Below are 14989 nucleotides of genomic sequence, written 5' to 3'. Positions count from 1 at the left end.
GCACAATAAATGAACAACATTGTGTATCCATATATGGGTAAGACTTTCCCCAATCTGGCCCCAACCTCTCACACTAAATGGTATTTTCTACCAGTGCTCCATTTATTCCATGTACCAACCACAGTGGGCTTACCAACTTTTCATGGTCCAGGATTTTACTCTCAATTATCTCTTGCATTTTTAATTTTTTTCCAGGCAATGTCATACTTACTTTTCAGTCCAACTCAGATCTTAGTTCTTCTGTGAATTCCTTTCAGATTTCCCCTAGGATGCATTTGTTGGTCTTTCCTTTGTTCTCCCACAGCATTCTCTTTATATAGCAGTGAATCTTTAGATTGAATATTGTAATAGGACTTATTACTAACTACCAATACTTTGTGAGTTTAAATTTAAAATCTTTACTCATAAAGCATACGACAAATGGAAAAAATGTCTTTGCTCCCAAATGATACATGCAAATTTTTAGGCATTTTCTTCTCAACTTGAGTCTTACCAGTGTGACTACAACTTCCTTGGCATTGTCAGGCAAGTTTGACACCATCCTAGAAAAAGCTCATGGGTAGTGTAAAAAGGCCAGAGTAACCATTCACATCCCTAAGGGTTACATCAATATTACACACTGCCTCTGTAGTTAATCATTACTCCATTATTAAAATAATATAACTTTTAAAATAACCATAAAATTTTGAATAATTACTTTTTGGATCTTCTCATATTTAGTTTTCCAGATGAATAGTAGTTTATAGTACAAGTTTTGGAAATTTAATTCTGTTATAAGCATCTGGTGACTTGTCTAACTCAACTTGATCCTCAGAGTGTTTATTTTTACTTTGTATTGTAAAATATAATGTACAGAAAAGTTTGTGAAACATGAATGTAGAGTTTAGTGTTATTGTAAAAATGCCAACCATATAATATTTATCAACCCAAGAAAGAAAATATATAGCATACCAGTTTCTCTCTTAATTATTGTAGCCTTACTAAGTTTTTAAAATCTTAAAAGCTTATATCATTTTCTTCTAGAGTTTCTTGCAATGTATTATTACAAATACAAATACAACAATAAAACACAATAGAAAGTCCAGAAATAGACAAAGTCACGACTTATGACAAATCCATCTATACAATCCATAGGAGAAAATAATGGTCTTAATTTAAAAAGTCTGGCCAACTATATGTTCATAAGGAAAAAATTAATCTTGACAACTATTTCACACCAAACAAAAAAATAATTTGAGAAGAATCATGAGGATAACTGTAAAAGGTTAAACTTTAAAAAATTATTCTAGGGACGCCTGGGTGGCTCAGTTGGTTGTGTCCAACTTCAGCTCAGGTCATGATCTCCCAGTTCATGGGTTTGAGCCCTGCACTGAGGTCTGTGCTGACAGCTCAGAGGCTGGAGCCTGGTTCGGATTCTGTGTCTCCCTTTCTATCTGCCCCTTCCCCCCCTTGCTCTCTGTCTCTCTGTCTCAAAAATAAATAATCATTTAAGAAAACATTGAAAATTTTTAAATAAATAAATAAATGTTATTCTACATGAAAACATAAGAAATATCTTCATGATCTTAGGATAGGCAAGGTAAAGAGGATAAATAGACCAGTAACTTTGAAGAAAAAAAAATTTGTAACTTTAAACTTAACATATTAAAGACATTTCACAAAAAGTCTTCAAATCATATGGTGAGTAAATCAGTATCACTAGTTGTCAAGAAGTACAAAGAAAATCTGCAAAAAGCTACCATACATACACCAGAATGGTTGAAATGAAAAAAGATAACCATACCAGGTATCGGTCAAGGATGTATACTGACTGAAACTCACATATATTGAGTGTAGTACCGTAATTGGAACAAACAACTGCTTTGGAAAAATTTTTGGTGAGATTTATCTACTAAAGTTGACAGTATTAGCCTGTAACCCAATAATTCCATTCTGTGTGTTCATTCAGTAGGAAATTAGTGTTTATGACCAAGAAAAGATGTTCCTAACAGTACTATTAATGATAACCAAAAGTTTTAAAACAGGCCAAATGTCAATCAACAGAAGAATGCATAAAAATTTATGGCATATTCAAAGGAAAAAACTGCTACAGACATCAATATGGATGAATCTCACAAACATAATATTGATCACAGAAACGTGAAGGAGAAAAAGTATATATTGTGTGATTTTATTTTGTATAAAACGTTCACAGACAAAATGAATCCATTAACAATAGAGATCAGAAGAGTGGTCATGTATGAGAGGGAAATTGACTAGGAAAAGCTTTTCCACCAGTAATTCAAGACAGGGAATATTCTGGAATGGAGAAATTATAAATCTTGATATGAGATGAAGTTGAGTGACCAGCACACATGTATAAATAAAGCTTTAAGCTATATTCTTATAAAAAATTGAGCTATATCCCTAAAATGTATATACTTTAGTATTTGTAAGGTATATCCTAATAAAAAGGGGAAATATTTCCTTGGCTGTGGTTGACTTTTTGCATTATTATATAAGTTTTAGAATCAAATTGTAATCAAATTTTAAATTTAATATTTATTACAAAAATTTGTTGGGAATGTATTTAGTGATCAATTTAGAGTAAATTGGTATCTGTGCAATATTAAGTCTTCTTACTGTAAAATAAGGCCTATGTTTCCTTTTTAAAATTCCTTTTCATTTTTTTCAAAGATGTCATATTTCTATACATAGAGTTTTTATGTACTGTATTAGATTTATGTTTCATAATTGTTCTTTTTGATGTTATTGCAAAAAAAAGATTTTGTCAATGAGGATTTCTTCTTATTTCTCTTAGAGCTCACTGGACTTTGTACAGCTCTTGATAAATAATTAAGTTTCCAATTCATGTTCATGAAATCTGAAGCAAAGATAATAACACAAGTCAACTCCTATCTCTGAATTTTCAACAATTCTAAAATAATATGTGTACCTCTAATCTGTTGATATGCAGTACTTTTTAACAAAATCTTAAGGCTCAAAACAATAACATTTATAATCATAAATGGTATAAACATTTATTGTGTAGTTGCAATACGCCAAGCCCTGTGCCAAGTAATTTACATATGTAATCATAATTAGCCTTCACTCAAACCTAAGATTTAAGTTTCATAATTACATTCTTTTTATAGGTGAGGAAACAAAGACAAACATTAATAGCACTGATATTAGAGGCAGAGCCAAGTCAGTGATCCAAGAATTTCTGACTCCCATGAGAATGAGTTTAAATATGATTTAATTCCCCCTTCATTAATTATAGGATCCAGTATGATTACTGATTAAAACATACCCATGCATCCTTATTACATGCTTTAATATAACAAAGACTATTTATAATCATTTGTCATGTGGGTTTTAAGTATTTTAATCAAGTGTTGATTAAGCTCAAATATTGATTAAGAGCACATTTCATCATATTGAAAAATAATTCCACTTCTCAAGTATTACTGTTTGCCAAATAGTGTTACAAACTGTATTATATGTTTAATGTGGATAAAAAATATAAATAAGTCCAAATATTCTCTATTGGATGTGTTCTTTAGTAAAAAAAAAAAAAAAAAACAGTGCTTTTGCAAGTGAACAATAAAGTTACCCTCGGTATTTTAAAAAATGAAAAGGGGCGCCTGGGTGGCTCAGTCAGTTAAGCGTCCGACTTCAGCTCAGGTCACGATCTCGCGGTCTGTGAGTTCAAGCCCCACGTCAGGCTCTGGGCTGATGGCTCAGAGCCTGGGGCCTGCTTCCAATTCTGTGTCTCCCTCTCTCTCTGTCCCTCCCCTGTTCATGCTCTGTCTCTCTCTGTCTCAAAAATAAATAAACGTTAAAAAAAATGAAAAAAAAAATTCTGTACTAGGTTAAAATTACGCTGAGGTTTAAAAGTATAAAGTATAATTAGATATATGTGTAATAACTGATCCTTCTGTATTAATAATCATTGAGCCTTTTTGACATTATTTTGTAAATAAGTTAACTCATTGAACAGAAATTTGAAATTAAATTAATAAAGTCGTCTTCAGTTAAATGCAGTTCACAGGAGAGGATTATGGTTTTCACACAGGTAAAACACTGCCAAATGCATTATTTAAAGAATGTAAATGAGTCAACAGATTTTTACTAAGATATAAACATATAACCAAAATGAGGTTTATGATTCTGCACAGTGAGGAAAAGAGAATTACTTAGATAAGACCACATCATTGTATGGTTAATGATAGCAATCACTTCAGTTTGAAGGGAAAGATTTTACGGTAGTAAAACTAATTTAATGGGCCAGTTCACTCTTTGTCAATCATACTGTTAAAATTTACTACTGAAATATTGTAGGGAATTACCATAAATTCAGTTGATTTGCAGCCTCTGTCCTGTATATCAGCAGAACTTTTTTTCTCAGAAAGAGGAGATAGCAACAGCACGTTAAATCTGAAAACAACAAAAGCAATTACGCTTTTCAAAGAAAAATAAAAATACACACATACACACTCATGCACAACACACATAACCCAAACTCTTAGGTTTTGAGCTTTTCTTTGTTTTAAAACTTCATACCATAAATAACATATTTCAAGCATTAAAGATAGAGGTTATTTTGCCTATTTAACCCACTCAGGATATACTGAATTTAAACAGTGATAAGATAAGAAAATATCTTAATTAGTGTCATGGAAATATATCCACTCTACCGAATTTAATGAAGCTCTTCTATTTATGGATTCTATACAATGGAAATTGATCAGTTCAATGATGATATTTTTTGGGAAATCATTAGTCTCCTTTATCTAATAGAACTTTCATTAATGCTTTTTAACTTCAAATATGTTTTTCTTTTCCCAAACTCTTTTCAAAGGATATGTCAAGAATGACATCAGAAAGATGGCAGGAGTACCTGACTCTCTCTCCTCCCAGGAATGCACTGAATAAACAGTTACACGTGCATCCATTCCTTCTGAGAAAAGTTCAGAAACTAGTTGAGAGACTCCTACATATCAGTGACTGAGATGATACCTATAATGAAACAGGTAGGAAGAGCTGAGACACACGCATTCCATAAATGGCAACCCTGGCACACAGTACCTTACAATTGGGAGGGAACCTCCAACTCCACCTTCTCCCTGGATGAAGGGACAAAGGGTTTGGACCACACATCTAACATCCCAACTTTTAAGGTTATTACCAGAGGAACTGACTCCCAAATCACCTAGCTCTGAGAGCCTCTGGGGCGCTGCATTCCCAGGGGTCCCCTGGGACCACAGGAAACAGGCAGTTTAAATGGCTATCCCTCCAGGCTCAGTGCAAAGGGAGTAAGTAAAGCGTCCAAGGGAGTTATTGAGAATGCCATCAAGTTAGATATATAAGATTATCATATTATATTATGTTATATTCTATGGAGAGAGAGGTGATATTTCTGACTCCCCCATTAAATTGTATGTGTAAAAATCAAAATAAAATGTTCATAGGAGTATGATTTTTGTACTCAACAATTGGTTTACTCTTTACAAAAATTTTCAATCTAGAATTAATATATCTATATTTTAAGTTTAATATCATCTGTTTGTACTTCTTACATCTTTTGCCAGGTTTTTAGGTGTTTCCTCAATTCTGTATTCAGTGAACTAGAACTGTTTGACATTATTAGTATCATCAGAAGACTCTTATGTTTTGATTTTTTTATTATATGGCATATGATTAGCTTTATTCATACTGATGAGAATCACTTTATGTCCTGTTGTTAAAAATTGGAACATATTGGGGTGCCTGGTTGGCTCAGCCAGTTGAGCGTCCAACTTCGGCTCAGGTCATGATCTCACATGAGTTCAAGCCCTGTGTCGGGCTCTGGGCTGACAGCTCAGAGCCTGCAGCCTGCTTCAGATTCTGTGTTTCCCTCTCTCTCTGTCCCTCCCCTGCTCATGCTCTGTCTCTCTCTCTCTCGGTCAAAAAATAAATAAACATTACAAAATTTTTTTTAAATGGGAACATATTCATGAAATACACTATGCTATTATTTCTGTCAACTATATCTCACTTTCCATTTACATAGATAGCACTGTAAATACTTGAGACTCAGGGTGCATATGAATCTATTTTGTGGAAATACTTGTATTTCTTTTTTACTTTGTTAAGTCCCAATTTTACAATTTTATGATGGTGGGGGGTTTTATGGGAAAAAGGAGAGACTAATTGTCCCTTAAAATCCCAGGAGCAATAATCTTATATAATCAGATATCATATAACAGGTGTTCAACATTTTCCATATATTCCACTAATGTCTAATAAAAAGTGCCATCTACTATATGTAGTTTAGGTTGTAAATGTATAGATTTGTATAAATTCACTCTATATGTTTTAGAACTCTAAAATAAGCAATTTTTTAAGTGTGGTCACAAGCACTTGTGGGTATGTAATAAGTCATGTGTGTTAAAACTGTTCTCACATATGTAAATTCTAATTCAGATGTGGGACATTTATGTAAAGATTCATGTTGAATTAGTTGGTTCCAATCATCACCCATTAGATGTGCTTCTCACTTTTCCCCGTTCTCTTTTATTTCTGACTTAACGCTATCGCTGGATCTACATTTTTGGTTTTTTGTAGGTCTAGTTGTTGAAGGTGTTTTCTTTTGTATGTCTGTGTGACAACAGAAAATACTTTTGTTTAATTCTTTCATTTTTCATGTGCCTTTACTATGTTCCTGCAGTACTGTCATGTGTTTAGCGAATGAAACCAAAAATAACGCTAAATGATGCAATATTATAAGAAGTCAGTCTGTACCAGTCAAGATACAGTTAGTACATTGAACAGGAAAATTAAGGAATATGAAGATTTTGAACTATGTAAAAGTTGATTAACTACTAGAAGAGATAAGAAATCACCCTAAGATATGGCAATACAAAGTGGTTTCAATACCCAGGGCTAAGGGAAAAGTAAATGATGAAGAAATACAGAGGAGGGTCCTGAGGAGCTGAGTATCAGACCACTACTAAGAAGATATTTAGGGGCGCCTGGGTGGCTCAGTCGGTTAAGCAGCCGACTTCGGCTCAGGTCACGATCTCGCGGTCCGTGAGTTCGAGCCCCGCGTCGGGCTCTGTGCTGACAGCTCGGAGCCTGGAGCCTGTTTCAGATTCTGTGTCTCTCTCTCTCTGACCCTCCCCCGTTCATGCTCTGTCTCTCTCTGTCTCAAAAAAAATAAATAAACGTTAAAAAAAATTTTAAAAAAGAAGATATTTATTGCTGCCACAAGAAGACATCACTTATGGTGAAGAAAAATTTGCTGGAATGTGCCCTCTGTTATACTGAGGGCCATTACCACTATTATGATACAGAAACTATCTGGAGGGCATCAGCATCAGAACTACACGAACCGCCACCAGTGTGGTGAATGCATGCCAGTGATTTTGCTGTCACACTGAAAATCATGAAAACTGGAGGAATATAAAATTGCTTGATCCTCGTCCAGCCATGCAGTGTCCCGGAGCACCCTATATTGGCAGAGTATAACAGATAGCCAGCAAACAAAAAAGAAATGTAGGTTCTGAGTCAAGATGGCAACATAGGAAGACTCTGTACTCACCTCCTCCCCACACAGAACACACCAAGTTACACCTATTGATAGAACAAATCCTCTTGAAGAACTGAGGGCTGACTGCACAACTACTGAACGACCAAATATAGAATGGCAAGAGAACAGCAAAAGAGATGGAGACACAGTAACAAAGGAAACTCCCACCCCAACTCTATGAATGGCAGTGGGGAAGGATAGTACAGAGGGACTTGGACACAGAGAAAAAAGCCATGGTTCAAAAGAGCAACTAACATATAAAAGAGAAAACACTAGAAGTCTGCCAAGCTGAAGTCTGCCATGAGAAGCTACAGGAGAGGTCTCCAGGCAGAGGGAGTGGAGAATGACACGGTTTACATTTCCACCCCACCTTTAAAGTCTACAACAGGATCTGGATACCTCAAAGGGCAGGTCTGATCTTCTGAGTAAGCTTGTGACTTAAGCAAGTCCAGAGTCCACAAACCCACACCAGCCCTAGTAGCGCTGGGACACAAAAATCTCTGGTTTAAAAGGGCTGGGGAGCTGTAACACTCTCTCATCCTCCACCCTAAAAGCCCAGATGTATAGGGTCTGGACGCCATAAGGGGTGGGCTTGGATGCCATAATTGGAGGGTCCTGATATCTAATGGGTGGGTCTAGTAACCATGTAACCAGTTGTCACAGGGAGCTTGAGACCTCAGCAACCCCAGCATCTACAAGCTCACATCAGCCCTTGTCACACTGGGACACAGAAAAAAAGCCTCATAGTGAGCTTGCAACCTCAGTGAGCCCAGGGTCCACAACCCATGACAGCTGCCCTATAGTTCTGACACACAGGAAACAATCCATAGTTTTGTGTATTATTATTATTATTATTATTATTTTAATTTTATTTTTTTTTACTTTTTTCTTTATTTTTTTAAGTTTATTTATTTTGAGAAAGGGAGAGAGAGAGAGTGAGGGAAAAGCATGCACCCAAGAGCAGGGGAGGAGCAGAGAAAGAGGGAGAGAGAGAACTCCTAGGAGGCTCTACACGGTCTGTGCAGAGCCCAACGTAGGGCTGGATCCCACATACCATGAGATCATAACTGAGCCAAAATCAAGTCAGATGCTTAACCGAATGAGCCACCTAGGTACCCCGTTTTTACTTTTTAAAATTTGTCTTGTCATGCATTGTTTTTATTTTTTTTCCTTTTGGTTTTGTTTGTTTCTTGTTCTTTTTCTTTTTTTATTCTTTTTTTTTTGTTTTCTTCTTTTATTATTTTATTTTTTCTTTATTCTTTTACTTTTATTCTTTTTCTTTCCGTAAAAAGTCAGTTTGAAAGAGTAACTAGCATATACGCCCACAGCTCTAGCCAGCCAGCAAAAGTCACCAAGTACACATAATCTGCATAGAAGACACCATATACAAGACCACTCCTTCAATTTTAGAAGTAGTCATTTCACCTGATCCATAGAAATAAACAGAGAGTCAAGCAAAATGAGGAGACAGAATATACTCCAAAAGAAACAAGAAGAAAAAACCTCAGAAAAAGAATGATATGAAACATGATATGAAAACCTCAGAAAAAGAATGCCTGATAAATCATTTAAAGTAATGATTTTAAAGATACTCATGGGACTGGAGAAAAGAAGAGTGAGACCTTCAATAAAGACACAGAAAATATTAAAAATAACCATAAGAGTAAAAGTGTATAATAACTCAAAATGTACACTAGAGGGGATCAACAGATTAGAGGATGCAGAAAAACCCTTAGTGATCTAGAAGACAGGGTAATGGAAAGCACAGAAGCTGAACAGCAGAAAGAAAAGAATTTTTTAAACTGAGGATAGATTAAGACACCTCTTTGACAACTTCAAACAAATATTCACATTAGAGGGGTCCCCAAAGAAGGGAGAGAAAGATGTAGACTATTTGAAGAAACAGTAACTAAAAAATTCCCTCACCTAGGGAGGGAAATAGGCATCCAAGTCCAAGAATCACAAAGAGTTCCAAACAAATCTAACCCAAGGAACACCAAACAGGATGAACACCATGGCACATTATAAATAAAATGTCAAAGGTTAAGATAAAGAGAGAATCTTAGAACAGCAAGAGAGAAACAAAAAAACTACCTACAAGGAAAAATGTATAAGACTACAAGCTGATTCTTTCAGCAGAAGTTTGTCAGCCAGAAGGGAGTAGCTGAAAGGAAAAACCTACAACCAAGAATACTCTATACCTCAAGGACATTATCAGATTTGAAGGAGAGATCAAGAGTTTCCCAGAAAAACAAAACATAAAGGAGTTTATCACCACTAAACCAACTTTATTCTTGAGACAGAGAAAGAGCATGAACAGGGAAGGGGCAGAGAGAGAGGAAGACACAGAATTTGAAACAGGCTCCAGGCTCTGAGCTGTCAGCACAGAGCCGATGCGGGGCTCGAATCCACAAACTATGAGATCATGACCTGAGCCGAAGTCAGACGCTTAACCAGCTGAGCCACCCAGGCACCCCATCAATAATTACTTTAAATTTAAATGCTCCAATAAAATAAACAAATTTATTTTAATTTTAATTTAAATTAAAAATAAAAATTAAATGTAAATGCTCCAATAAAAAGACACAGAGTAGAAAAATGGATAAAAATCAAGACCCATCTACATGCTGCCTACAAGAGACTCACTTCAGACCTAAAGATGTGTACATACTGAAAGTGAAGGGATAGAAAAACATTCCCTATGCAAATGGAAGTGAATAAAAGAGCTGGGGTAACAATATTTATATCAGACAAAATGGACTTTAAAAAAAAGACTATAACAAGAAACAAAGAAAGGCATTACATAATGATGAAGGGATCAATCTAACAAGAGTATATAACAATTGTAAATACACATCCAACACTGGAGCACCTAAATACGTAAAGCAAATATTAACAGACATAAAGAGAGACATTGATAGTAATACAATAATAGTAGAAGACTTTAATACGTCACTTCCATCGATGGGTAGATCATCCAGACAGAAAATCAATAAGGAAACAATGTCTTTGAATGACACATTGGACCAAGATGGACATAACAGATGTATACAGATCATTCCATCCAAAAACAGCAGAATACACATTCTTTTCAAGTGCACATGGAATATTCTCCAGAATAGATCACATAAAACAAGCCATAAAACAAGCCTCAATAAATTTAAGAAGATTGAAATCATACCATCCATCTTTTCTGACCACAACAGTACAAAACTAGAAATAAATCACAAGAAAAAAAATTGGGAAAAATGACTAAACACTATGATGGTAAACAACCAATGGATCAATGAAGCAATCAAAGAAGAAATAAAAAAAAAAATTCATGGAGACAAATGAAAATGAAAACAAAAGGGGCCAAAATCTCTGGAACACAGTGAAAGCAGTTTATATAGCAATGCAGGCCTACATCAAGAAGCAAGAAAAAACTGAATCTAACCTTACACCTAAAGGAACTAGAAAAAGAAGAACAAACAAAACACAAAGTGAGTAAAAGAAAGGAAAAAACAAAGATCAGAGCAGAAATAAATGGCATAGAGATGTTAAAAAAAAAAAGAACAGAAAAACAACAGCAACAATGAAACCAAAAACTGGCTCCTCGTAAAAATAAATAAAATTGACAAACCCTTAGCCAAACTCATCAAGAAAAAAAAAGAAGGAAAGAATAAAAAAAAAAATCAGAAACTAGAGAGAAGTAATAATTGACACTGCAGAAATACAGAGGATTATAAGAGAATCCTATGAAAAATTATATGCCAACCACTGGACAACCTAGAAGAAATCCATACATATCCAGACACCAATCTTCAATAACTGAACCAGGAGGGAATAGAAAAATCTGAACAGACTGACTATAGGTAACAAAATCAAAAAGCTACCAAAAAATAAAAGTCTAGGACCAGATGGATTTACAATTGAATTCTACAAAAATTTAAAGAAGAGTTAATAACTATTAGATACCTTATAGAAGAGGAAGGAAAGCTTCCAAATATATTCTATGAGGCCAGCACTACCCTGATACTGAGACCAGACAAACATACCACTGAAAAAAAACTACAGGCCAATATCCCTGATGAACAGATGCAAAAATCCTTAACAAAATATTATTAAAGTACATAATACAATAAATTAAAACTATCATTCACCATGATCAGGTGGGATTTATTCCTGGGAAGCAAAGTAGGTTTCATATTCGCGAATCTATCAACATCATACACCACATCAACAAAATGAAGGATAAAAATGAAGTTAAGAATGACTCTTTGCCTGCTCGCTAATATAAAGAGCTCATGTGATCAATCTACCACCAAACATTTGTCAGGTTCCCCTCAAATAATGCCATATTGAAAGCTCTGTCTTAAACTCTAACATTGGAAAATTAGGCACTCGGCTGTAATGGGGGTTTGGTAAGGGGAAGACCATGTTGTTGAGTCTATGTATGACCTCTGTTCCTGCCAAAATGGTCACCTTTGTTCATGGTATATTTGGTAGATACAGCAAGTACCTTTGGCTTTGGGAAAAGATGCTGGCTAACATCCATGAAATATGTCATTTGTCAACAAGAACTTCCACAATTGATGGTATTTGCTAAATTTTTAAATGCATCATGAATATCTTTACACTTTGTCCATTATGAGAGATTCAACTACTTGGTGACTTTGTGTCCTCACTCTTTCAATTCTATTCCTTCCAAGTTCCTGATTTCCCAGCCAATCCACTAGAATTTACCTGTAAATCAGTGTATATCTGCGCTTCCAGCCATCTTCCTATCCAAAGAGAAAATCAAAATATGACTGAAAGTTTTGGAATTTGACATAATTTCTTCCTCTATAATACTTTAGTACTATAACTTATGAGATTGTAATACTGCAGATGCCCTTTTGGAATGGTCCCAATATATCATGCAAAACCATCTGTAAATAAGAATTTTCTTCTTTCCTACTTAGCTGTTTACCACAAATTCTCTCTGAGCTCTTAGGTGTCAGTTAAGGGAGTAATCAATAGAGAAGTAGTTAGTGTCAAGAGTCTTAACCACTTGTGGACCTTCATGGCCCCTGAATTCTTTCACAAAAGAATAGTTATTTGCTTAAGAGGACATAGGCTTGCTATAAAATCCTAGAGGCCTGAAATGATTCTCATATTGGTACTTGAAGGTGCCTCCAAACAAAATCCAGTTCTCCATCCTTCTAATATCAATAGATCTTCTGAATCATAGGTCTGAAGGGCAAATGCAACTTGTAGTCTAATTAGCTGTAGTGTTTTCTTTTTTTCTGGTACTTCTCAATCCTGACAGGGTGACTTGATGGACAGATGGAAGCAGCACAATCAAACGTTTTATGTGTTGATGCCAAAAAAAAACATAAAAACTACCAAGTAATGTGCCTCATTTTGTCTAGAGTAGTGATGTGATATTTCTGGCACTTTGTGGGCTATATCTCCAAATCTCTAGTTTAAATGCCTTAATACATTAATTACTACTTCCTGGTCATGAGAATCAATTAGCATTATATCATCAGTGTAGTGGACTACATTGTAGTTTGATGTTATGTGAAATGAAAAGTGTTAAAGTATACTGTTGGCCTTGCCAAGAGAAAATAAAAATACTTCACAGGGCCTTCTTAAATTAGGATGGACAAAATCAATTCAGGTCCATAGTAGCCTACCAGGTGTGTTTATGTGTTCTTCAAAGATATTACATCAAAAATAGAAGCTGCATTTAGAGTTACCACCTCGTAAAGTTGATCATAATCCAATGTCCTATTGCAAGGTCATCCCAATTATTGCATATCCACACAGATAAGCTAATGAGGATGTGATAGGTCTCAACATCCATGTCTTTTTCAAGTCTTCAACAGAGGAATTAATCTATAATTCCCCCCAAGTTAGATTTTTACTTTTATTTTACTATCCTGGTATGGAGGAGAAGTTTTGGATAATTCCATTTATACCTTTCCACAAAGCTTTACCCATGAAGTTAACAGATCTTTGTGGAAATTCTGCCATTTGCCAAGAATATCTATTCCAATTATGTAATCAAGAACTTGGGATATAACCAAAATATTAGAGGTACAGCTAGGCCCACTGTGAGTGGAGATTAACCCATATATCCTCTCACCAACAAAAAACCCCAGTGTTAATTGTGGATGAGAATACCATTTTTGTGTCCACGGAAACTAATGTCAATTCAGAGTCAGTGTTAGAAATCCCTGAATAGTCCAGCTACGTCAATTTTCCTTTTTCCTATTTATTCTAATAAATGGCTACATATTCCTTTAAAAAGCATAAAAGGAAGATTTAACTTGTATTAACTTGTGGCAATGACACAGTATATTTTCAAGAAAGCCAGGTTTTGCTTTAATCAATGGGCTCTTGGTTTCTAAACACATGTAGATATGAACACTGCATTGAAGAATAGGAAAGTCCGTCGTGGCAACTCATCAGATTTTTGACCAAACAGATGTTTAGGGTCTTGTGTGTTTTTGTTTGTTTATTTTCTTTATATTGATCTAGCAATATTTTTGTAGACTTCAAACAAACCTATTTTATTTCTATCGGAACTGTGACCAATTAGCCACTGCTGAAACTACCTGTGGGTAAAATACTCTAAATATTGATGTATCCTTGCTTCCACTTATGGGAAATGCACCCATCTTTGTCAGTAAATTGTTTTTACTCTGCTGTGCAGTGATCCATCATCTTCATTGAAATCAGGGAGCTCATTCATTGTGTTAATCCCATAGTCTCACTTGGCCTACCCAGGAGACCAAGAAGAAGTTATTTTAAGAATGAAGGTGATGATAAACAGGGATACAATTTACCCTCTCAACTTAAAAGGATTTTTAAAAATAAAATGTATAAAGCAATGGCTTTTGGTCCAGTAAACATCAGACAGGTAGGACCATTATCCCTCAGAGAGGAGAAGCTTAGTAAGCCTTCTATTCCCCCCAATTTATTTCCTGGAAAGAGTTTCTAAGATGCACCAAAGATATGAGGACCCGTGTGGAATCTGGCCATCATTCTGAATTGACAGAGCTGGGAGGTCAGGGAGGCCAAGGTGACAAGAATTCATAGGGCATAGATGCAGAGCAGAAAGAGATGCATAGTGAGAGAGAAAGCTCCATAAATCTGCATAGAGTCTCACATACCTTTAGCTGACATGTGTGTAAGGAAATTTCCCAGGGGAAAAGAACCACCTCAAAGAAACCAAGTGGATAATCCCAAGGGTAGAAACATAACTGGGAATGGTTCATGCTTCTGTCAGAACAATAGATCGTATAAATTTCCAGAATAATAGTAGGTTACACAGCCAGAGCAAAAAGGCCCTGAATTAAAAGACTATTCTCATCCTGCCTAACGAAGTTTAAAAGTCCTACCAATAATCCCTGTAACTCTACCTCTACCTTCATCTCATCCCAGCCAGAAATGGCATTCTACCTCTGA

At 35.4% G+C, this 14989-nt stretch overlaps 1 long non-coding RNA gene across 1 annotated transcript in view; it reads right to left on the bottom strand.

Moving 5' to 3' along the window:
* Positions 1–262: 262 nt before the first annotated feature.
* LOC122236458 overlaps positions 263–14989 on the bottom strand; it is a 102141-nt gene continuing 87414 nt past the window's right edge. The window contains exons 4-5 of the long non-coding RNA XR_006214530.1: positions 4332–4419; positions 263–328 (exon numbers count right to left, since the gene is read on the bottom strand). This is a non-coding gene — a long non-coding RNA (uncharacterized LOC122236458). The remainder of the gene's footprint in view (positions 329–4331; positions 4420–14989) is intronic.

The sequence above is a fragment of the Panthera tigris genome, chromosome A2 (assembly GCF_018350195.1).
Source record: "Panthera tigris isolate Pti1 chromosome A2, P.tigris_Pti1_mat1.1, whole genome shotgun sequence".
NCBI classification, from domain to species: domain Eukaryota; kingdom Metazoa; phylum Chordata; class Mammalia; order Carnivora; family Felidae; genus Panthera; species Panthera tigris.
Note: the sequence above shows the minus strand (reverse complement) of the source record. Positions and strands in the feature narration are given on the sequence as shown.